The 26,055-nt window shown below is 46.4% G+C and overlaps 1 protein-coding gene across 2 annotated transcripts in view; it reads left to right on the top strand.

The window, feature by feature from the left end:
* The first annotated feature begins 90 nt into the window (after positions 1-90).
* Positions 91-26,055, top strand: part of SLC29A1 (solute carrier family 29 member 1 (Augustine blood group)) — a 90,624-nt gene continuing 64,659 nt past the window's right edge. Inside the window, exon 1 of one of the 2 annotated variants that reach the window (XM_028724365.2) lies at positions 91-243. The gene's annotated coding sequence lies outside the window, so the exon portion shown is untranslated. Of the gene's footprint in view, positions 244-23,213; positions 23,363-26,055 lie in introns of those variants that run through there. The other variant, XM_028724364.2, reaches the window with a different exon arrangement.

The following is a 26,055-nucleotide window of genomic DNA, read 5'->3' as shown; positions in this document are numbered from 1 at the left end:
CAGAGCAGAGTCCTGCTTTCAAATAAGAGCCTCATCTAAGAAGGGTTCGCCAAGGGCGCCAGAGGATAAAAGCAAGCGCCGGGCGCGCTAGGACCTGGGGATGCTCAGCAGGCGCCCGAGCAGAAAAGTCTCGCCGGGACGAGCGAGCGAGCGAGCAGTCTGGTGGAAGGCGGCGAGTTTTCCGCGGGAGAGGCGGAGAAAGCGCTGGAGCCGGCAGCGAGGTGGCCGAGCCCTGGGCAACATGTAAGCGTGCGCGGTGGTGCCTCGGGCTCCAGCTTGTGCTTTCTGCTTGCGTTTGGTTGAGCCGAGTTCCCCGCAGAGGGAACCTACAGGTTGTAAACACCCGGGGGTGGGGGGAGAGAGAAAGAAGCCGAGGCGGGCGCCCTTCGTCCGGGGCTCGTCCGCAGGGCCACCCGCTTCTCCCCGCGGGGTTCATTTCTGAACTGCGTCTGGGGGTGGGGGCGCCCTTTTTCCGGCTCCGGCGCGCAAGGACGGATCTCGTTGGCGCACAGCCACTGCTTCCAAAGTGGAGCCTGCTCGCGAGCCTTGGGCGCACGCCTGCTTGGCCGCGTCTGTCCCGGCACATGTCGTTCTTCTGAAAAGCAAGTCGGGCCGAGTGCTTTGGCGGGTGTGCCCGGAGGCACAGTTCTTCGGCAGCATGGAGAGGAGATTAGCTCGCCCTTTACGCACGCCCTGCTGTGTTCTCGATCGCGGTGGATTTCCTACCCTTGTTCATTGCTAGATGTGCACATCCAGGGAGAGATAAATCTCTTATGTTAGCTGGTGCAAGGTGCGCGTGTCCTCCAAAGTGTAATGGTGCGAAATCGCCCAGAGGGCATAAAGCGTCTGCTAAATTCTTGACTGGATTTGGCTGGAGAAAGCTTAGAAATTGCCCTTTGAAGCCTCCCAAAGATAAACTAGCTGATGCTCAGGAAGCTACCGGTTGACCTGATGCCGTTTGCTTGCCCGTTTGATGCAGCAGCAACAGTGCTTGATTTTACCCCCTGGGTTGGGTGGAGTGGAATAAAACGGAGCTCCAGATACAATTGTGGTGTTAGGCGTAGCAGGGAACCAGAGAGCTTGCCTGGAAGTTGCATGTAAGTTGTTGACTGTGCTTCCTCCCTGCAGGCTTTAATGCTGACTAAGCAATAGGACTTTGCCACTAATGTCTAGGCTAGGCTGCTTCTTTTTCTTTTTCTTTTTCAAGCCTGGAGGCGTGCCTCATGTTTGCTTTATCTTAGTCTAAACAAGGTTAAGAGTGTTGGGATATTCCATCAAGCAGGTGTAGAGCAGGCATCAGTCATCGTTTTGCTGTGTCCTTGGTGCTAAGTCTCCAGGGCTGGCTATGTGTACAGATCTCCAGGTTTTCAAGGTCACAGCTTTGAATACAAATCTGTGAAACACACGGCCATTTCTGTTTCTCATTTCTGAGTGTCTTCATCCATTCTAATCCCCCCACCCCAATTTCCTTCTGTTGTTCTCTTTCCCCACTAGCCAGAGCTGTCCCAGGTCAACTGTGTTGGCATCTCAATGATGGAGCTGTGCCAGGTTTGGCCAATCGGCACAGGTGTTCAGAAGGGTTCCCAGGTTGCAATCCAGAGGTTGTGTAGATGATTTGTACTGTTTTTACAGGAGCAAAAGAGGAATCTGTTGTGGTTTCCCTTCTTCTGTTGCTCTCCTGATGCCTTTTGCCCATATGTTTCTGAACACCATTGCTGGAAACCACGGGGGGGGGGGGGGAGAGCGCTGTTTCCAGTAGGTCCTTCTCATAGGCACTTGGTGGTCCACTGTGAAACCAGGATGCTGGACTGGGTGGGCCACTGGCCTGATCCAGCAGGACTCTTATGTTCATATTCTTCTTCCACAAAGTTGGCAAGGTTTCCTTTTGCCCACATGCCCCCCTTGCTCTAAAAACTGTGTCTTCCCTTTGCATTTGACACCATTTTAAACAGAACGGGTTTGTCACCATCACACTGAGCTCATCTCAGAGTTCAATATGTAAATACATGTGGGTCACCAGTGGTAACAAGGCAAAGGGAACTTCAGTTGCCGATGTACTGTGTGACCTTGGGAGGTGACTGATGCTCTTTGCTGAAATTCCCCTCCTTGCACCACCAGGGAGGCTACTGCCTTGCTGTGCAGGCTATGAGGCTCTGTTCAGGAGATGCAGACGGTTGATTGCTGTTAGGCGTCCCATTCCTCCTGAGCTTCCTGCCCTTCCAACTGCTATGCAGCTAATGTTGTGGGAGACCTGCCGTCCTCTCAAGCTTAAGCTTGATTTCCGACAGCTGTGAAACAAATGATTGGCGGGGACAAGAACCATGACAACCATCTCTTGTGCGAACGATGGCTGTTTTCACACATGCCGTTTAAAGTGGCCAAAATGCCCATTTGCAGGACAAATGCCTTCCCTGTTTTTCTCTTCCGCATGAAGAGTAACGTGAAACATGAGCTTCTCTCATTCTCTTTTAAGCATCACGTGTGAGATGCTGCTTATTTAACTACATAGACAGATATAGCTTAATACCGTCTGTACAATTGGATTCAAAGTTTCTGAATTAGCTGGGAGAAATATACCGGTAGGTGGTTTTGCTGCATTTTGGTAGGTTGTGATGATTTGCTCAAGTGTGGAAGACCAGATTCCCGCTAAAAGATGAAGGCTCCTTTATCTCAAGCAGATTCCAGGGCACTAGTCTTGACTCCTGCGGTCAATGCATAAGCAGGAAATTCCATTTTATGGGTGGCTTTTGGAGCAAGGCATCACTGAACGGGTGAATTTGTACAAGGGTAGGCAGTCCTTCAGAGCCTCTCATGCACTGGGGCTCAGGCACAGTTGCTGTGCTCATGCAATCGTCATGGTAACGTACAGCTGTAATCTGCCCCCCCTCCCTCTGCAAGTCCTTCCTCTATGAGCTTATTCTAACCTGGATAAAATAGCTTTTTGCATGAATACCGCAGGAAGGCATTTCCTTGTGCTTCCAGCCCTGATCTGCTGATGATTGTGCTGGACAGCACCAGACACCTGTGGAGAAGTTAATGTTTCTTTATTGTCTAAAGTCAAATACCAAATACTGCAAATGCTGTCATTTTGGCGCTGTCGCTTTGGTGGAAAAATCAAGCTGTCTTAATTATCACTCTTTTAGCTACTGTTTTCTCTGTGAAATCATAGGACCCTGAGGTTTGTTTTTTTTAAACACACACACACAGGTAATTTATTGCACAGCTTTTCAGATATCCATCCACTGATGTTTTTTCCAAGGGGTTGCAGCAATAATAATACATGCTTTTGACTAATAAAACCACTTTGCAAGAGCCTTGTAGGGTAGGCTGGTATTATTGTTTCCATACTGCAGATTCCCAGCTGACTCTGGCTGAGAGGGTGGATTGCTGTGAGTGCAGTTAAGAAGTGAATAGAGGACTTCTTGCTGATGGCTCAAACTCTTAAGTCACCGGATCCTAATTAGGTTTGGCCAGGGACGTGGATGTGATTGGATACTGCAGGCTAGCTGTCACCTTATTTCCCAAAATAGGTGGTAAATTCTAAGGCCAAACATACCTCTTAGGGCAATCTCAATTTACCAGTATATCCAAAGGAAAAGACATGTTGGAGGAAATTTAGGCAGGGCTTTGAGGCCTACCCATCATGGCTTCTCTGCTGGTACCAGTGGCATACTGGAAAAGGGATGAAGCACCGCCACTTATATCAAAGCAGGGGTGTTGATGTCCTATGCTGGAGCACTATTTGCCAATCAAACCTGTAAGTTATTCCTGAGAGAGGAATCCATTACATGAGCTAAGCAAGAGGAAAGAGCAGGTTACATTGGCATGCAGGGCTAAGAATTAAGCTGTGGCTTCTGTTTTGAAAATTTTTGACGAACCAAACTGGCACAGAATCGTGAGCAAGCTTTCAAGTCCACCAAAACGCTTCATCAGGCTGAATGTTAAGCCAAGTGCGTATGTGTGTGATTTAGAGAGAGAGAGAGACAAGTCGACTTAATGCCTGCATTAGTCAAAAGTTTGTTTTTGTTGTACGTATAGTCTTAGACGAGGTCTGGGAACCTGACATGGGGAAGCGCCTGCACTTCAGAATTTACTACTACACACTGCCTACCTTTTAACCTTTCTTTCAACTCTTGCCTTTCTTAACACGTCCAATAGCAATCAGCCTTATCCCCTTTTTGCTTTGCTAATCTGTCCCTGAAGTTCTTCTCTGTTTAATTATCCCCATGCATCTTTCAGTGTAATTTCACTATCCTAGTAGCTTTCTGCTTTAACGTTCTCACCACATCAGTGCATCCATAACTCTGAGAACTGCCTTCAGGCATGTGACTCAGCGTGATTTTTGGCTGCTCAATCAGCTGCTATTTGAACTAGTCAAGTGATCCTTCCTTGAGGGGAGATCCCTACAGCTGAGGGTGAACAATTCCTGCCTGAGGAGAACACTACACGACAATTAGCATCTCTTCCGAATTTAAAACTCTCCCAATGAGCATGACAAGCAATTATAACCTAACACTGGAAAAAGTTTTGCTGTTTTGCGAGTTGTGAGAGAGATTTCTGCTGTTCCCATTTTACAGAACTCTGGCTGAGGAATCATCTAGTGAACTCATGCCTGGGCTGGGATCAGAATTCAAAGAATTTACTCACAAGACCAGAAAGAATTATTGTCATGGGCCTGCAGTTATGTCAAAAGGATCTATAGCTCTCACGCCATGCTCTTCGGAAAGAAAATGCCATCTCTAGAAATCCCTCCCACCAAAGGTTTTTCAGGGGCTTATATTGTTTTCTTTTCAGTGCCAAGCACAAGACATTTTAAAATACATTCTTTCTGCCTTTTAAAGTTCAGATGTTAACTTGCACTATTTTTAAAAGGGTTTTATTTATATTCAAGTGAAATTCAGCAACAAATGTCAACACAAGGTAAATAGAAAAGAAAGAGAGATGTAAAAACAATTCAAAAACACAAAGTTCCCAGGGAACAGGCACAGTGCCTTATTCATCATATTGTCTATACTGGTGTGAATAACATTTAAATCAACTTCTGCAATATCTGTTCTCTTATTGCTGTATGGCTGATTATTTAGCTTTTGTATTTTTGAAAACCGTGTCTAAAGAAAAAGAAATCCACCCAAGGAAACATTTTGGCAATGATACATAGAACAGCAGCAGAAATGGAAAGTGCAGAGGCCAAAGCTGGCATAAAAGCAGTTATAAAATAAATGTTTGTCCCAGTCACATTTCTCTAAAAGTGGTTGCTTTTTCTTTACTCTTTTAAGGGTCCACTCTTCAAGTTATGTCTGCTTCAGAAGGTATGCTTTGGTCAATGGGATTACTTGGGAGATAAACTTGATTCATCATTTCTTTCTTAAAATGCTTGCCAGGACCTAAAATTACCAGCCAGTAGCAAAATCACATGCCCTTATTCTCTCTCCCTGGATCTGCTCTTTAAAATCCTATAGCTGTGACCCCATATGAACAGACTCCATAACCCAGCTTTGGTTATCTACATTCTGGTAGCCTCTAGGCTGAATAACTTTGATGCATTATATGTGGGGCTACCTTTGATGACGATTTGGAAACTACCGCTAGTGAAGAATTACCTAAGTGACCAGATTGCTGACTGAATGTACATAACTCCAATACTGGCCCAACTGCATTGGCTGCCAATTAGTTTCTAGGCTTAATTCAAGGTGCTGGTTTTGATAAAAGCCACTGGAGTGGGGTAGCATGTGTCTTTTTTATGCTATTCCAGGATGGACAGTTTTTGTTGTTGTTTAGTCGTTTAGTCGTGTCTGATTCTTCATGACCCCATGGACCAGAGCATGCCAGGTGCTCCTGTCTTCCACTGCCCCCCACAGTTTGGTCAAACTCATGCTGGTAGCTTCGAGAACACTATCCAACCATCTCTTCCTGTCATCCCCTTCTCCTTGTGCCCTCCATCTTTCCCAACATCAGGGTCTTTTCCAGGGAGTCTTCTCTTCTCATGCAGTGGCCAAAGTATTGGAGCCTGAGCTTCACAATCTGTCCTTCCAGTGAGCACTTAGGGCTGATTTCCTTCAGAATGGAGAGGTTTGATCTTCTTGCAGTCCATGGGACTCTCAAGAGTCTCCTCCAGCACCATAATTCAAAAACATCATTTCTTCTGCGATCAGCCGTCTTTATTGTCCAGCTCTCACTTCCATACATCACTACTGGGAAAACCATAGCTTTAACCATACATACCTTTGTCAGCAAGGTGATGTCTCTGCTTTTAAAGATGCTGTCTAGGTTTGTCATCGCTTTTCTCCCAAGAAGCAGGTGTCTTTTAATTTCATGACTGCTATCACCATCTGCAGTGATCATGGAGCCCAAGAAAGTAAAATCTCTTAGACACTTTTAGTTAACAAATTTATTCTATTTTCTGATATGTTTTTAATTTGGTAGTGTATGGTCCCCCCCCCCAAAAAAGTAAGTTACTTTGAGACAAACTTTTTTTGTAGTAAACAGATAAATGTAATAAATAACAATGATGACACAGTTGACACTGATGTGGAAAGTACAGGCGTATGGGCACTTCCCTGCATATTTCCTCTGACAGGCCTTGCTCGCAGTTTCTCCTTGTGTGGGAGGACAAATCTGCTAAGTCATGCAAAAGGGAAATACAATGCCGTCACGTGCTGCTCCAGGGGCCATGCCAGGATTTGGCTTTGGGCACATTGTGGCAGACTCTTGGGGAAAAAAAAGCACTGGCATGTCGGTGCATGCCAGAAGTTGAATCCTGTGGGCAGCAGCAGCAGCACACGTACGTGACAAGTGTGTGGCCAGCAGAAGCAGCTTGGACATTAGGCCTAGGGAATGCTTCTCTTTACGTGCGGCGTGTCCAGATGAGCCACCCTAAATGGGAGCCAAAGAGAACAGGGACAATGGGCCTGTGCTATAACGTGGATGCCGTTGTCACAAGCAAATCTTGGAAGGTTTACCTCGGAGTTTTAAAAGTTTCTCCATTCTTTCGTCAGGCTATCGGAAGCGCTTAATTCTATAAGCCATTTAATCCAGCTCCTCATGTGCCTCATGTGACGCCTTGGTCCTTGCTAGGGAAATAGCACAGTTCCTTTCCTTCTCCTCCATCCGCCTGTAAGACCCCTTAGCAACAGAGAGTCCTGCTCTCCCACTTTAAAGGGTGGCAGAGCTTCTCAGGCTGCTCCAGCTAAGGTCAAAAAGTACTTTGTCTCTTTAAAACCGCCTCTCTGCTTTCCCTATGGATCAGATGTATAAACATTGCACTGCCCTCCATAAAGCTGTTACACCCACTGCCTGTTTTTTTGGAAATGCGAAGCTACCGCAGTTTAAAGTTTCACGTCTCTATCAGTTTACTTAAGCGCTGTGGCACAGCACATTTAGGATGCATGCAAAGCAGGCAGAGCGAGCTAGAGCAAAACGCTTCTCCTGTGGAAGCATGAGTGGCTCCTGAGACAGTAAAATGACCAGTTCTCTGCTCCCAGAAGTAAAGAATTAAGATGGATCTTGTCTCTTTAATGGCAGGGGGCGAGACAAAGGCATGCGTGCCTTTGATTCCTTGGCATAGGTTCAATGACTCTGGGAGGCGGGTTCACTAGAGAGACAGGGACTGGCCCAAGGTCACCCAGTGGCTGAGTGGGGATTTGAACCTGGGCCGTGCTGGTCCTGGTCTAGTTGCATTCTGACCATTACATCACACAGGCTCTCCAACGAAATACATGCTTCTGCCTTCTTGTTTTTTGTTTTATTTCAGAACAAAAATTCTGCACCACTAAAACACAGACATAACCCAATCCAAAGAAGTATCTAATAAATTTCACAGCACATAATTTTAACTACTAAATAAAATGCAGCAGTCAATAGTTGGAAATCGAAGGTCACTGCTCAAAGAAATGAATGAAAATCTTCAGAATGACAGCATTATATGATGTTTTTAAAATTATCACCTCTCCAAATTATATTTATTTTTAAGAAGGGAAACCACTTTACTATTAAACTGAGGATGGTGCACCTGTAGCCCTCTGTATGTTGGGGGGCTACAGTTCCCACCACCTCTGACCATTAGTCATGCTGGCTGGGTTTGACGGGAGTTGGGAGTCAGATTGCACGAGAGCCAAAGGTCCCCCATTACTGGTCTTCCACCTTGTTTTGGCACTCTGAATGTCTCAATTACTGCATCAGTTTTCCCAGCAGTAGTCCCTAGACTCTCCTTTTCATACCCATTTTTAAAGAAGATAGTAAAGGATTGTTGTTGTTGTTGTTTAGTCATTTAGTCGTGTCCGACTCTTCATGACCCCATAGACCAGAGCACGCGAGGCACTCCTGTCTTCTCGTAAAGGATTACCCTTAGTCAAAAATGGTTGGATTTTGTTTTCCCCATTACTCCACATGTGATTTGCTATAATCTGTCCAGCATCGACTAGCAGATGCCTTACATTTAATCCTAATTGGAGTCAAGTGCCAGCATACTAAAAAATAAACTATTGAATTTGTGCACAAAATGATTTCATCAAATGTTTCATCAAAGGCTTTCTCTTTCACTAAGAGCTTACAGAGAACCTTAAATTCCGATTTTCCATGAGTACTGGTTTTTAACTTGCACTTGATGGAATACTGTGTAGACTTCACTCATGCACCCGTTGCTAGCTCTTATGTAATATGATCAAATCAGAGGGTGGGAAATGAGCAGAGGGGAGGAAGACGTGTAGGTCAGAGTTCTGAAAAATCTGCAAGATCTCCATCTAGAAGATAAGTTTGTCACAAGCCATTTTACAGTTAATCAATGCTGATGTTTTGGTCGGTGGGCTGGGAACAGTGACGCTGCAAGAGATTAAAACAGACCAATCAGGGAAGGCAGAGAGACTCAAGATGTTTTGGTACTTGTGGCAGAAAATCCAAATGATACCCACAATGGAGGTGACAATGCACCAGTAAATTACATAATGGATAGATTACTGTACATTGATCTACTGTGCTGCAAACAACAATGTGAAAAAGGATCTCTTAATTATATTATGCTACTCTACTAGGAAGATGCATCTAGGGCCTGTTCATACCACTGACTGCTAAAGAAGGAATTGCAGCTTGTGTGAAGGACTATGCCAGCTTCCTCAACCTTGGCCTTCCAGATGTTTTGAGACTACAATTCCCATCATCCCTGACCACGGGTCCTGCTAGCTAGGGATCATGGGAGTTGTAGGCCAAAAACAGCTGGAGGGCCAAGGTTGAGGAAGCCTGGACTATGCAATTCCCTACTGAGCCAACTATTTATGGTTTTACTTTTCTTTTTTTTAAGCGGTCCTGGAAAATTACCAGGCCTGCCCAAACCTGAGGCTTAACAGCCAAAGTTTAGCTTATTGCGCCACATTTCTCCTCTCCCTGAAGAAACGGAACACTTTGTGTTAGGCAATCTGATGAAATGCAGAGTACATATTCTAAAGGACCACTTGAAATAAGTGAAGCTAATTGGTTTCTAACTTTAATGAGATAAAGAAAAATGAAACGGTGCCATTTCTTAGAGGCCTGGACTTTGCTGCTTGGCTCCTTGCACATCCTATGAACAAAAGCAGGGCCAGCGTCTTTATTTCTTTATTAGTTATGTGGCTAGTTACATTTTAAAATATAAATGTAAATGCCAGCATCCACAGTTGGCAGCACTGGGCTTCTGCCATTGGTCCACAGCCCAGTAGGGGACCCACTGCCAACAGCCCACCCCCGGGGGGGGGGACCTCTTCCAGTTTGTTCACTCCAGGGCTGGCCCAGGACATTTTGCAGCTACAGGCAATACGGAAGATGCTGCCCGCAGGTGCCCCTCCCCTGTGCTGAAGGTGACTGAGAAGCAAAAGGAAGGTGAAGAGGAGTGGGCAGCAGGCAGGTACAGGGCAGGTACAGGTACAGGTGGTGTCAGGGCTTGAGTCAGGTGTAGGTCAGCAACAAAAAATAAATCACCTGAAGCCAGTGAAGTTAAATCTTCAATCAAGGAAACAAAACCACAGCTCAGGCCTAGGGGTCTCGGCAACTCTACTTGGAGGTCTTGCCCCGACGACACAGTTGTGAGGACTGAAGGTCCCTGTCTTACCACCCCTCCTTAAAGCTCTTCCTTTCCTGCCCCCCCCCCCAGTCTCAAACTGCATCTGCACACAAGTAATCTGTGTTCTGATCATTTCATTTCTCTGCCCGTTCTCAGACACCAGTGGGGAGGGGAGCTGGTCGCAGCAGGAGGGGGAGACTCCCTGGATTCTTCAGCAGCCTCTTAACCCCCACCCTCTTCAGCCTCTGCTTCTGCCTCAGAGTCTGGACTGCACTTTGCCACAGACTCTTCCTGCTCATGAAACCCTGTTGCCATGCCAGCTGCCGACACTTCCCCCCACAGTCTTTTCTTTCTATGACCACTCATTGTCATAGAATCATAGAATCTTAGAGTTGGAAAAGACCCAAACGTCATCTAGTCCAACCCCCCAAGATGCTGGAATCTCAGATAAAGCACCCACCACCAATCCCCTGGCTCTGAGTCTTCTTCCCCTGGGGGTTCGCTAGGGGGTTCCCCGGCTGGTGTCTCCCATCACTCCTCTGCAACCAGCCAGTCCATGACAGGTGGGTGGACATGGGAGACGAGACGAGATCCTTGGAGGCCAGATCTGCCACCTAAGGCAACTGCTTCACCTTCTCTCTGTCAGGAGCTCGTCCTACTCTCGAGTAGGACCCTGGCAGGGACACATGCCCAATTGGCATGTTCCCACCCTCCTGGTCGATCGTTCGGGAGCTTCAAAAGCTTTCTTCTGCCTGAACATCACAGCGAACGATGCCAAGAGACATTGGCACACTTAGTGATCTGCAGAGCCATCGCAGCTCGCATAACAGACCTCAGCAACTCAGCGTTTTGGCTAATCTACTTTATTTACATATAAACACACGCGGAGCACTGCAACATGGCTCCCTCTCTCTCTAGCATCAGACAGCAAAGAGAAAGGACAAAGGACAATAGTCCCACTTCACGGAACACAGTAACACAAACATCCTTTTTTTTTTTTAATAAATATTTTATTGAAATTTTTAAGTTACAATATAATAGACAAACAAAGTTATAACAAAACATAACATACTTTCTTATCTTCTTGTGACCTCCTCACATCTCCCGCCCCTACCTTCCACGTTAAAAAAAAATATTAATCCAGCAAATTATCACCTTACTTCCATCCTTACTGTCTAATTATCAATTAAATTTAGCCAAATGTTTATCCAAAATAAAAATTGTTTTTTCTTACATTTTAACTTATCTTCCTACTTCGCTTCATCTATTTTAATGGTGCCAAATTGTTTATAATCAAGCATCCTGCTTAGCATTCATACAGTTTACAATGTTTTTGCAAATAAATCTTAAATTTTTTCCAATCTTCTTCTACCGTCTCCTCTCCCAGATCTCGGATTCTGCCGGTCATCTCGGCCAGTTGCATATAGTCCATCAGTTGCATCTGCCATTCTTCCAGTGTGGGTAGATCTTGAGTTTTCCAGTGCTTCGCGAGAAGTATCCTTGCTGCTGTTGTTGCACACAGTAACACAAACATCCTGTCTCCGTCCCTTCTACTTTGTGGAGTCAAAACATACACCGTCATGTGATAGACAACAATCCCATGACTGCAATCACGGAGCAGGAATTCTAACAGTCTCATGGGCTGGCTAGCTCTGGCTCACTGCCTCTCAAGCTGACCCAGACCACAGAGGTGGTGGGAAGAAGGAGCAATAGATGCCACTGCCTGCTGGCTCACTGGCTCTCTGCCTGGAAAAGAAGAGTGTGGTCATGGCAATGGGGAGGAGGAGGAGCAGGTGGTGAGGATGGTAGTGAGAAGGGATTCTCACTGAGAGGGGTGGAGATGGCCTTGCCCTGGGTGGGTCTCAGCAATCTGGAGCGGAGGCCTTGCAGTGAGCCAAGTACTAGGTTGTGCTATAGTAATACTTTTCACTTGTGAGCTGCTAAGGAGCGCTCTGCAGAGGCCTGCCATGGGCACAGCTTGTCCTTTCATACCATTTCACACAGCTGCCACTGACATCTGCCAGCTGGTCCTGCAAAATCCTGGCAGCCGAGGAGAGTTTATAGAGCAGGAGGACAAATCCCTGAATCCCCATCATTGTATCCTTCCCTGGATCATCTGGTCTAAGGATATATAGTACAGACTGCATACCTGCTCCTGAACTCTCCCAGTAGAATTGGACTACCCTGTAATAGGAGCATGTGGAGGGAGTTTTTTCCCCTGTTTCTGGAAAGCTACTAATCCATTTTCAGCTGTTTTTAATTGCACCTTAATTGAAAGTGAGCGGGCTGCTTTATGTTTGACTTTAATATATTGTTGGCTGGCCTCGGGAAAGGTCAGTCTTTGAAGTGAGAGATCTGGCTTAATGCACAACTAGAGGTGAGGCTGAGTGAAGGCAGGGAGGTCAACACTAGGGGGAGCCACAGCCAATAAATACTAGTCTTCACCCCACCCCTCCATTCTGAGTTCTATACAGACAAAACTGTAACACAGGCGGAGGAAGCTGACAGCCAGCACTGCCCCTTGGACTAGAACAGAGGCAGGTGGGGTCTGGCTGAGGTTGTGGGGGCAATGCCCCATTCGCCCTCTACTGGTGAGGGTGGCTCTGTGGCACAAGACCCTTATCCTAAGCCCAGGACTCTACATTGGCTCTTTTGCTCCCTGCTGGTCTTTGGCCTCCACTTCATTTTATGGCCTAAGAGCTTGGTTAAAGTCCAACGGTGCTCCTTCGCTGGAGTCTGGCTCCACTTACCAGCCAAGGAGCTGCTGCTCCTGTACAACAGCTTAATAGACCCGATGACCTTGGAGCCAGGACATGCCGTTTTCCTTGTTGAGCAGGTCTGTCGGCTCCCTGCTTTGCCAACACCCCAGGGCAGGGGGCAGTAATGGAACCGGCCAAGTCTTTGATGGGCTCAAGGTGATCTAGGCTGGGGTGTCAAACTCAAATTGTTCAGAAGGCCACACTTCTATTTTTGATACCTCAGGAGAATCACATTGCTATCCCTCTCTTTACAATTTTAAGCCTGTATTATTATTATTATTATTATTATTAATAATAATAATAATAATAATAATAATAATAATAATAATTTTATTAAAGAAAAATATTTTAAAGTCATAATACAAGCTATAATACAAAAAGGAAACAGAGAAGAAAAAAATACTTTATCTTATCTGTAAGTTGGAACATACCGTAAATGATATCTACTCTTCCATAAATCTCTCAATTTACATTCATAAGACAAAAGTTATATACACACACACACACACAATATAAATAATAAGAGGAATAGTAATATGGCTTTTGTTAATATGTAATAGAATTTGCAATCTTCAAGCCATCTCTGTTTGCTCTCTTAGTGATGTTTGCATTACTTTGCTTTAACTCCGTTTACTTTGTAAAACTCTCTTCTTTCTCTCTGTGACTTGCAGCAACGCTCCCTCTGTACCATCCTTGACTTCTCTCTCTGTTAGAGGTCTCTTTTCCTCTCCACTCCTTAGCAGGCCCTCTCTCCTCTCTCTTTGCAGTCTATGGTGTGTGTGTCTTCTTGCGCTGCCAGAGTCTGCAGCCCTATCCCATGTTATCTCCTGTCTATCTCTGTTACCCCCTCTTTTCCTGGACCACAAAGATATAGAAAACTGCCTTTTGCAGAGTCCATCTAGCTCAGTACTGACCACACTGACTGGCAGCAGCTCTCAGGCAGATGCTCTATAATTGAACTACACCCCTTCCCGTTCTCCACCCCATTCCGTAGTTGAGTTTCCTGCATTTCAGGGGGCTGAACAAGGCAATCCTTGGGATCCCTTCCAATACTACAGTTCCATTATTAGGTATCATAACAGTTTGTTCCAGAATGGTATAGAATGGCTTTTGCCTCATCACAGCAATTCAAAAGAACATATTCATTATGCAAAATCAATGCAGGAGGGGAAACCGCCCTCCCAATGGGCTTGGGAGGTGTAGTTTCTTTCATTATGATTACAACTTGCTTGTCTTCCTCATGGAATTCAAGGCAGTTGGTGCCCAAGGAGGTTCACAGGGAGTCTCCCATCCAGGCACTGGCCGGATCCAGACCAGCTTAGTGTCATGTGATGTCAGATCATGCCTTGTGCAGTCGAGCCATCCTCATCTTTGAAGGTGGCTGGTGGAGATGGTCTCGCATGCTCAAGAGAGGCATTTTGATTTCAATGGCTAGGAGGAACAGGGAAATTCCAAGGCTGAAAATGTACCGTATGTTAAATTTGAATTAATTGGAGGTTCATTTGTTTTATAAAAAATTGAAAATCAATAAAAAAAATTCATAGGCATAAAAGAGAGAAATTCTGCAGCCTCCAGAGTGGAATTCCTGCCATGGGGCTCTTTTGGAGGGTACTTGAGATGGGACATCAACCAGTTTGCCTCTTCTGTGTCATGAGAATTCAGAGGTGAGAGACAAGGTCTTCTCTTTCTGCAGTAGAGATGGCCAACTACATTTTGCTGCCTGTGCTAAAGGAACACAGGAAACCCAGAAATGTAGGCATCTGCCTCTTACTGAGTCAGACCACTGGTCCGTCAAGCTCAGTTTCGCCCATCCTGACTGACTGTGGCTCTTCAGAATTTCAGGCAATGAGTCTTTCCCAGCCCTCCTTGGAAGATGCTGAGGATTGCATCTGGGACTTCCTTCATGCATAGCAGATAGCTACAGAGCTATGGCCCTTCCTCAAAAGTGTTCCCCATCCCATATGCAAAAGCCAGCTGACCTGGCAGCTGAATCTTATTTCTGCACTGATGATGGGACATTGTCCCCTATTGTAGCTAAAGGCAGCAGGTGAGCTTATGGGGCAGGTGACATGGTGCCCAGAGCTCTCTCCTCCTCCAACACCCCACACCAGCATCCTTTGCTACCTTGTTCTTCCTACTGGTAGGACCGGCATCCCTGCTAATATTTTAGTTGTGATAACTTGTGAGTTTTCAGTTTGAAAAACTGGAACCACGATCTCGTGTCAGATTGAGGCTCCAGTATCGCACTGTTCCTACAAGCAGACTGTGAATGTGAGCAAGATTTTGTGGAAGGTCAGCTGGCAGGCAAATATCAGCAAAGACACAACCTCATTGTATTGGGAAAGTGTGGAAACAACTTTTGAATCCATACAAGCTATTTATTAATCTTAGTAGGTGAACTGAAACTGTTTTAAGTGTCAGTCATCTTGGTAGTTTGAGCTCCCAGGCTATTAACTTCTGGGAAATAACGTCAGCTGTGAGAAGGAGCTGCCATGAGATCCATTTTGGCTTAATATTTACCTCATGTATGAATATATACCACACCCCATATCCATGGTTTATGAGATTCTGGTGAGTCAGAATCTTGCAATGCAATTGTGTGGAATGTGCACAGCTGAGAGTCTGCATGCGTGATGGTGGTGCCCCCGACAGAGTTGAAGCCTGAGCTACGGACAATGTAGGTTTGTTTCTGCTTATTGAGCCAGAAAGGCAATGCTCAAATTCCTGCTTGTTCCAATATAGAGAAATGACAGCTCCCACTGGAAGCCTGCAAGACCCCATAGAGCCTCCACAGACAACAATCTCAAGATTCTATCAGCTAGAAGGTTGAAAATACCAGTAGCTTAGGGAGGGTTGAGCGTGAACTGTTATTGTCACCCCAAATGACGGGCATGCATTTGCTCAGCCAGAAGGACTCATTTCGTGATGGTGCCACAGGATACAATTGACACCATGTCTCCCGGACGGCCTTATCTGTTGAGTAGGGAACCTGTTTTCTCCAGCAGAGGGCAGTCATTTCATGTATGTACTGTATTGGATTGGCATTTTGAAAGCACCCAGGATTAAGTGGAACTTTGTGATACTGTATATAATCTCACTATCCACTATACAATTTCAGCCTGTAGCTTTCTTAATGTTACCGTACTTATGCATATACATGAAGCACAGGGATCACTCAAAATTAATTTGCCACCCAGTAACATAGCAAACTAATGGCCCTTTCAACATTTTAGAAACACAAAATGAGTAAGAAATTATTGCAACTGCAGTATAATAATGGGTATTGCTAACTATAATTAGCTTCATTATTAACTATTGAAGAATTGCCCTTATTTAGTATCATTCATTACTATCATCTTTTGTGTTATTTCAGTGCAGATTGCACTGCATTGGCAGAGAACAAATCAATTTTCATTCAGTCTCTCAAGGAGGTCTGGATACATACGGTAATTCATGCCAAAATTAGGGTTATTCACTGTGATTTTATTATGAGAAATAATCCATGGAATAAAACAAATGGATAAATTGCATCCATAAGAAGTGAACTATTTATTAAGAGCCAGGTAGAGGACTGCAGCCAATTGCATCTTTGTACGATGGTGGTACTTAGGCTTTAATAACCTGGCACCTATTATTGTGCCATTTTGACAAATACATAACCTCCCAGGCTTTTTCAAATATTGGATGAGCTGATTTTTAACACTCTTTCCATTCTGTTGCTTTTAATGTGTGTGTGTCCATTGGCCTATTGCAACAATTGTTTTTTATATTACTTTTCTTTAACAGTTTAACATTGAATAGGTAACTTTATTTAAAGTTTAATATTACTAATTAAGACTTGTATACATGGCAGCCATAGGTGACAAGGAATTGCAGGAAGGCAAGCGCATAGCATGCCTTGGGGGGGGGGCGGAACTGTTATTATACAGGAGCCTTGGATTTGGGGGGAAATGTGTGCTAGGAAGGAGAAGGGGAACAGAGGGAGAACCCCATGTGATGCTGGCAAGAGGAGGCTGCACTAGGAGCCATGATGATGGGCGCTACTTTGCACCCAAGCTTGCTGAAGAGAGGGGCCACGAGATACATTATTGAGGTACAATGTTCTGTACCTCCTCCGCTGCAGACTCCTAGGTGTAAAAAATGTGGTAACAAACCATATATTTTAAAGATACTAGCCTCCACTGCGCCTCAGTCTCTCCAGTCCTGGGTAGTATCTAGAATCCCTGGAATCTGTAACCACTCATGGAGACTGGGGTGGAGTGCAACCACTGCAGCAGATCTACTGGCCTGTCTCCTATAGGCCTTCTCGGTATAGCCCAGTTCACTGTTGGTATGTTTTACGCTGACACTGCTGCTTCTCTTTGTTTTTGTAGACAAATGAGTCATCAACAGGAGGTCATGGCCTTGTTTCTTCAAGCTTTTCTTGATGTTCCCCCGCCCCTTTGTGGATATATTGGCTCATAAGGAGCTTCTTAAAAGCAATGTTGGATGAATTAAAAACAACATTCTCCTTCTGCTTCACTTTCGCAAACCAATAAAATGTTTCCAACCTCTGTGTCTTCTCTCCCCAGCACTGGCCAATTGTTAAGTGAATACTTTTACGACCCATGCACCAAATTGGCCCTCATATAAGTCAAAGCGAGAGAGTTTGCTGGAATTTTGGGGGTGGGGGAGAGGAGGGTATTTGCCCTTAAAGAGCAGCAGATAGTCAGTTTCTATAGTTACCACCACAGCAGTGCTTTTTTCTACACCCTTGAATAAACCCCAAATCATGGTGCACCTCCCCTCCCCCTTCATTTCCCTCGGACAAGAGAAGGAATATAAGGATTTGCTACAATTTCAAATTTAATTTTTAAAAAGCATGCGACCCAAGCCCTAGGTTCCAAGTCCTCAAGGTTGCAGGGACAATGCTGACAATATTGTCAAATGTTGTTGCAGCTACATTATCTATGGAATAACTTTTCTTTCCATTTAACCCTTTTCCCTCTCCAGCCCTGAGCATGCACACTCTTCTTTCTGCAAGCTCCTCTTTTACTGATCCCCCCTATTCATTCTCTACCATCTCAGAGATTGGGGTGGCGTGCAACAATATATAAATATGTGTGGAGAAAGAGTTAAATCACCTTGCCCCCGCCCCTTCGCTGCACCATGTACCTAATGCTCCCCAGGCTGTTTGCTGAAATTTAAGGATACACAATTGGGCCTCCAAAGTTTCAAGTCATTTGGGCCATGGATTCAGACGAGCCATGACAGCAATCGACTAGTGTCCTGATAATGCTCCCAGCAGCCATTTGTGCCAAGAAGCTTAGCTTGGCCTTGCTTCCTGGATAATGGGACCCTAATGACCAGAGGGTTTGTACCTCTTTCCCTGTTCTCATAGTTGTTTAGCAGCCATGGCAGAATGAGCCCTTGGCAGCAATCTAGGACTGAGGATGTTATGGGAGCTGCAGAGAAACGGGGGCAAAAAGCCCTGCATAAATTTGGGTTTAACACTGCTAATGGATCTCTGCAATAGGAGCAGTTTGTTTGTGAGTGAGCCTTGAATTTTGCTTAGTATATGTGTATATTTCTCCCCTCCCAACACTGCTAATAGCTGCTTTGGCAGATGGCATATAGGTCTGGGAATTGGTGTGTGAGACAGGCTAAACACTATGACCACCGCTCCCTCTGTTTAATTAGGAGATGCTTGCAGACAACAAAGGCTGAGTGAAGTCCTGAAATAATTTTCAGCAGTTAAACTCATAATCCATTTATGTTCATTTTCATTTTATTTCTATATTTGGATACTGCTTTAAAGTCGTCATTTGCAGGAAGATGTTTATAGAGCATTTTGCACTTCTTTCCTAAATCCACTGTCCTTGAAGTAAGTCCTGTTGACTTTCAAAAGGATTAACTTACAAAATGAGTGATTTAGAATTGCAGCTGTGGACAATATTGCTGCTTTGGGTTTTCATTTTACAGGATGTTGCTTCAAGAACTCTGGTGTATCTCTAGAGAAAATGAATTACTTCCAAATTCTGGCACCAGGTTTCCTCGGGATTGGGGGTGTGCTGAGTAGATTATATTCGTCTCATATGATGATTCCGGGTTAGAATGAGTGAGAATTCACTTTGTGTTCGTTATTTGATATTATATGCAGAACCCCCAATCCTCAGCTTTCACTGTGAACTGGCACTAATGGAGGCAAAACTCTCCATAGAGTAGTTCCTTTTCTTGGAGCTTCTTTTCTCTTGCAAGTGAAATGACGATTTATCATGCTTTTGAGGATTAAAAGATCTTTTACGTATGCCTAAAACTAAAATCATAATCTTCATAACCTTTTTGAGCGAATAGTGTGTTTCCTTCCCTTTGCATTCCTGATATAAAGGCTAAATAAAAGCCAGTGTGGTGTAGTCGTCAGAGTTCAAATCCGGCAGGGTTCAAATCCCCCACTCAGCCATGAAGGTCACAGGGGTGATCTCAGGCCACTCACTGCCTATGAGCCCAACCTACCCACAGGGTTGGTTCTTGTTAGGATAAAAGAGGGGTGGGGAGAACAATTTCTGCTTTGAGGGGTCTTTTTTCTACATTCAAGCAGTATGTAAATTTTATGAAATAATAAATAACTATGTAGTCACCTTAAACACCTTGGAGGAAAGGTAAGATATAAATGCAACAACAACTTTTAAAGTAAAAAACAAGTCTTGCGGCCCCTAGTACATAAGGTAGGCATAGGCAAACTCTTACCCTCCAGATGTTTTGAGACTACAATTCCCATCATCCCTGACCACTGGTCCTTTTATCTAGGGATAAAACATATGCTTTGCATGCAGAATGTCCCAGGTTCAATTCCCATCATCTCCAGTTAGGATTGGGATATTCCTGTCTGAAACCCTGGAGAACTGCTGCCAATGAGTATAGATTGGAATCCATGGATGACCAAGATGAAGATTACATTTGCAAGCCTATCTGTGAGCTGCCCTGAGTCCCTGTCAAGCAAAAAAGGTAGGGTATCACTTAATAAATAAAAATAATAAAATTTAAATAGGTCTTGTTTCCATCCACAACCAAGGTTGAAAGGAGGACTCATAGGACCTTGATTTGTATGGTAACTACAATAACTACATTCAGTGTAAAGACAGCGAAGAGTCTACTAACACAACTACTTCTCTGGAAATCACTCACTATTGATAGGTAACATGGGTGGATCAATTACCCTGATAGCTGACTCTGTGACTCCATTTGGTGTCATGACCTCTGTTTTGAGAACACTACCTGTGTGATGACATTTTGAGGTTCTGTTCTGCTTAGCCTTTCCTTGTATTCCTCTTCTCATGAGGCCTCATCAGAGAATGCTAAGTGACATCAAGCCTCTTTGTGAATTCCAGTCTGCTAACAGACTATACTGCCTTGCTACCATGGCTTGCCAGATATTATTCAAACAGTAAGTTAAGCTGGTTCTTGGCATTCAGGGAAGTCCTGGTTGCAGCAATTATCTATTTTACCAGCTTCATGATGGGCCTTGTTTTCCCATTCAAAGAAGAGGTTGACAAACCCCTATTTTGTTTTTTTCCTGTGGAAACCCAGATTCATATATGGGAGGTGCATTTTGCACAGATGCAACCCTTCACCCTGTGAACAGGATTGCTGAGGCCAGTGTCTTTGGGTCTGCCTTTCTGAGCCTATCTCAGAGTAAGCCCTGACAGCCAGGGTGAACCCTGAAAGGGGAGAAAATAGTCTGTTCTGCATCTGGATTGCTCATTATAGAAGTGAGTGTCTCCAGGCTATCCTCTGAAATATGCAGTTGAACACCACCCCAATCTCTGAGCAGTGCAAGATTTCAGGGGTTCCAGGTGCTCACCCAGGGTCTGTGTTTCCTTTTGCAAATGAGGCACAGCAGAGACTGTGGTGTCTTTGTGGTATATGGTTTATTTACACTTATATGCGACCTGATCCTATGTTGGAGGGGTTCACACCATTAACACCCCCAAAAGCTCTTCTCTCATAGCCACAGCCTTGGATTCAAATACACAGCAAACATTGTGCTCTCTCCCTTCCTTTTCCAGTCTGCAACACACACACACACACATACCCACCGCTAGGTTTCATCACAACCAACTCTCAATCCTGACTTTAGTCCTTCCCGCTAAGAGCTGGAGGTGGGGCCCCACTCATTTGCCATCTGGTACAGAGCCCCTCTCAATTTTCATAATGGGGTATCACTCTTCCTTTGTTTTCTTAATGGCTCATCACCCCAGGTCAACAGGAAACTAGCCTGGGTTATATTTTAACACTTGCTGAATGAATGTTCAGTGTCTGGCACCCAGTTTAACACTCCAAGCCTTGATTAAATTCTAACACTTACTAGATCCAGGAATTATATGTGCCTGGCACACACACACGCCCCTGAACTCAAAACAATACTGATGCCCTGAAAATCTCTGGAAAAGCACATAAACCCTGGCATCTCCTCCTAGCAAGGATGCAAGGCAGAAAGTGGTTCCTTAAGCAGGGAAGAGGCTTTCTGTGTGTGGCATAAGGCTCTGGAAACTTATTCACATTCAGACCCTGTCCTGGGTGTTTGGAAATAGCAATGACCCACTTTGTCGTCTGGGCTCCTGAATGGAGAGGCTTGAAGAGAGCAAAAGACAAGGAGGGTAGGTGGGAGGAAGCAGAACATTAGGGGCAGGGGCAGTGGGTGAGGGGTGGCACAGCTGCCAGCCAGAGTGAAATGTGTGCCAATTAGAAGAAAGGAAGGGGAGGTCACAAAGACCCGGTGCCAGCCAAATGATGGTTGGAGAAGAGCTGGCTGGAGGCAGTGCCATGGCAAGAGAAGGGTGCTAGGGAGGAGTGTGCAGAGAGGCAATCAATTTCAACTAAGGCTGCCCTATTCAGAAACTTAGGTAAAGGGACCCCTGACCATTAGGTCCAGTTGCGGACGACTCTGGGGTTGCGACGCTCATCTCTCTTTACTGGCTGAGGGAGCTGGCGTACAGCTTCCAGGTCATGTGGCCAGCATGACTAAGCAGCTTCTGGCGAACCAGAGCAGCGCATGGAAACAGTGTTTACCTTCCTGTCGGAGTGGTACCTGTTTATCTACTTGCACTTCGTGCTTTTGAATTGCTAGGTTGGCAGGAGCAGGGACCGAGCAACAGGAGCTCACCCCGTTGTGGGGATTCGAACCGCCAACCTGATCAGCAAGCCCTAGGCTCTGTGGTTTAACCCACAGCGCCACCCGCGTCCCATTCAGAAACTTACAATGCACTGAAATGAATGGGAGTTAAATTCCAAGAAAACATGCTTAGGATTGGGGCCATAGTCCAGGCATGATAGTAGACATGTTTACTTGAAGGCAGTAACTTACTCCAAGTGCCTGTCTTGCATGAGTTTGAGTTCTGCTCTTTTATACCTCACAACAATCTTGTAAAGGGGGAACAGCTAAAAAGAGTGACTGTCCCAAAGTCAGTTACAGATAGGTAGCTGTGTTGGTATGCCAGTCAAAACAAAACAAAAATCCTTCCAGTAGCACCTTAAAGACCAACTAAGTTGTGTATCTGTGTGTCTAAGCTGTGTATCTGAAGAAGTGTGCATGCTGAAGAAGTGTGTATCTGTGTATCAACTAAGCTGTGTATCTGAAGAAGTGTGCATGCACACGAAAGCTCATACCAAGAACTAACTTAGTTGGTCTTTAAGGTGCTACTGGAAGGAATTTGTTTTGTTTTGTCCCAAAGTCAGCAAGTGAGATCTATGGCTCAGTGGGGATTTCAAACCCACACCTCCCTGCTCCTAGTCCAAAGCTCTTTATCACTGGGGCTCTCTCCTACCCCCAAAATTAACACACATAGGAGAACTATGTCCCCACTTTCCGCCAGGCCTCAGACACTTCTTCATGCGGTACATAGTTAAAACTATGGAACTTGCCCCCGCAGGAGGCAGTGATGGCCACCGAGCTAGCTGCGTTTAAAAGAAAATTAGACAAATTTATAGAGGAGAGTGCTACTGATGGCTATGCTTTGCCTCCACAGTTGGAGGCAGCCATGCTTCTGAAAAACGTTGCTGGAAACGACAGGAGGGCAGGCAGAGTGCTCCTGTGCTTGGGTGCTGCTTGCTGGTACAGTGGTACCTCGGGTTAAGTACTTAATTCGTTGTATTCCGCAGGCAGCTGGTTGGCAATTGCGAGAACAGGATGCTGGCCTAGATGGGCCACTGGCCTGATCCAGCACAGCAGTTCTGAATGCGTAAAACTCGGAAGATGGTCAGGCCCCTTCCTCACGCCCCGCTTCGCACTCATACCTCATGGCGAATCCCGAACGAAGGGCTTCCAGCCGCCTCTCTCGTTTGGGAAGCGCCCTGCCAACTGGTCCAGGCCCAGGGCACAGTCACCAGGCACGGTGCCCAGCAAAGGCGGGAAAGGAGGCGGCTGCTGCAAGCCGACCGAGTCCCTGCAGTGGCGCGCGAGGAGAGGAGGAGGCGGGCCGCGGGAGAGCCTATCTTTACCACGAGGCGGAGCTGCCCCGGAGTGAGCCGGCCCCTTCGCATGGAATTGCCGCCGCGAGGACGCTGCACGCCGAGACCGGAGAGCGCGGGGCCGGAGCAGGTGAGTTTCGCCTGGCGTGCGTAAGGAACCGCTTGCCTCGGCCTGCCCGGGGGGCCCAGGCGCTAGGCGGGAATGGAGAGACACCCCCCCCCCGAGCCGGGAGGAGCGACGTGGCTCCGCAAGCCGATGCCAGCCAAGCCGATGATGGATGGGCCGGGGTGGTGGCGCGTGTGCCTGGCATCGGGAGCCAACTCTCCCCGGCGCGGGGAGCGCAGTGGCAGGTGCCTGTTGCTGCTCCGGAGGGCGGAGATGGGCTTCCTGCCTTGCTCGCTCCGCGGCCACGAGGCGAGCGGTGCCAGCCTGGCACTCGGCTCTAGGGGGCTCACCTCTGCTTCCTTTCCAGCAGGCGGAACGAGGAGTCGCTCCGGTTTCACGGAGGCGGCAGAGCAACTTAGTGTCTGTATTTATATATCTCTGTCCGTCCATTCATCCCTTTCCCCACCCGCTGCCCTGAAACGTAGGTTGCCAGAGTAACGCTTATTTCTCTCAGAAGATAGAGGCGCCCAAGCAGCGGCGGTGGGGACATTTTTTGAAGTTGGCGGGAAGAGAAGTTGGCGGGAAGGGGGTTAGGATGCCCGCGGTCGGGGCTGGGGGGCTCTTCCCCATCTTCGTCCACCTCTTATGAGTCATACTCTGTTCTTCTTCGACATTTAAGAGCTTGTGAGCCTTTCCCCTTTCTTTCAATAAAAGAGTCTTAACGATTTCTTCCTACCTCGTGGTAGCGGGGACCGCCCCCACTGGAATCCCTCTATTGTTTCTGACGTATCGCAGCGCCGCCGTTCGTCTTAAAAGGAATTGCTTATCTTTCCAGATGGCGATCGTGTAAGCTGTGTATCCCTTACATTTATCGAGCTATTCCATACTGCAGGGAGGTGGTTAGCGTAGACTGTGCGAGAGAGTCCTGTGAGCTGGTCTTGGGCAAACCATTTTATTTATTTTTTGCACACCTACGGATGGTTGCCTGTGCACAGGATTGTGTGGGTGGTATAACCAAAGTCTCCTATGGAGACTTCAAAATTTGTACTCACATGCAACGATTGCTGCTTTTTCTTGGATCTTGTCCGGTATTCCTGAGAGAACTCACCCAACCTTATTGTGCTGCCTTTTTAAAGCAGGGGTGGAGAACCTGGGCCATATCTTTATTTCCCCTCACAGTCAACTTTGACAGGCGGTTGAGACTACTCCCCAGTCAATCACCTGTGTGAGGAAAGATAGTGACCAAGCAGAATAGCACACACACACACACACACACACACACACACACCCCGGGCATCAGATGATCAGGCTTCCTGCAGGCTTTGAATGGCAGTTGCGGGAAACCACAGAAAGGGAGAATGCTTTTGTGCTTGGGTCCTGCTTGTGGGTTTTTCACAAGCATCTGATATGGGTCACTGTGATAGCAGGATGCTGGACTAGTTAGTTAGGCCATTGACCGGATTCAGCAGGCTCTTTTGGTGGGAGAAAGGATGTGTGCGTATAAGTGGTTTTTAGCTACATGTGCCTAGGGTTTTAGAGTAGGTTCATGGGGTTATGTCAGCATCGGATTTTGAGGAGCAGTTTGAAGCAAGCAGGAAATTAGGAAAGTGCCTTGGTCTGTCTAGATCACTCCAGATGTGGTGGGTCCAACATCTGGAGGGCCACAGGTTCTCTACCCCTTGTCTACACAGACTGGAAGTGGCCACAGTGGCATAATGCTGCTTGCCGGCACCCGGGGCAGAGGCAGACCATGCTCACTATGTGGTGTCGGAATGCATTTGTCCAGCCCTCACCACTGTTGGGCAGGTGTGTGCCGGGCGGGCACGGAGGGTGCCCTTTACCCTCCGCTCTCACGAAGCCCCCACCACTGCAGCAAAGCAGGGTGCGGGGATCTCTGCAAAGCCTCGAGGTGCCTGGTTCATGCCTCCCCACCAGATTCTGTGCCTGGGACCTTGGCACCCCTGGGACCCCCCCCCCCGGTACCCCACTGAATGTCCATCCAGGGTTTCAAAGAGGGACATTTCCCAGGCCTACCTAGAGGTGGCAGGGATTGAATCTGCATACAAAACCTGTGCTGTGCTACTAAGCTGCAACCCTTACTCAGGTAAGGCAAGTGGCATCATACAGGTGTCCTAAGAGGCAATTTCAAGCATAAGGGGTAGCGAGAGAGAGAGCAGAATGCTTTAAAGGAGCAGGAGACTTGGCTGTTTGAGGGTGATGGAATTAGAGAAGTGAACATTACAATTGGAGAAAGGTAGGATAGTAGGAAGATGAGGGAGAGGGCAAATTGTGAAGAGAACCTTCAATTGCTCCCATTCCAAATGCACTTTCTTCATGCACATTCAGCTCACTTTTTCCTATTCAGTCTGCCAGTAGTTACTGTCAGGTTCCTGACCTATTTCCCTTTAACATGGACTGAAGGGTGAGCTAGACAATAATCAGGATCTAAAAAGTTGGGGAAGTGGGACTTTAACAGTTTCCTCACCTGCTGCAGTCCTAACAAAAATTCCTCTTCTGAAACTGCTTTTTTGCATTGTGAGAAAGGTAAAGGTACCCCTGCCCGTACAGGCCAGTCTTGACAGACTCTGGGGTTGTGCGCCCATCTCACTCAAGAGGCCAGGGGCCAGCGCTGTCCGGAGACACTTCCGGGTCACGTGGCCAGCGTGACATCGCTGTTCTGGCGAGCCAGAGCCGCACACAGAACACCGTTTACCTTC

Source organism: Podarcis muralis, chromosome 3 (assembly GCF_964188315.1).
Source record: "Podarcis muralis chromosome 3, rPodMur119.hap1.1, whole genome shotgun sequence".
NCBI classification, from domain to species: Eukaryota; Metazoa; Chordata; class Lepidosauria; order Squamata; family Lacertidae; genus Podarcis; species Podarcis muralis.
The sequence above is the reverse complement of the archived record's forward strand: the minus strand, read 5'-3'. Positions and strand labels throughout refer to the sequence as shown.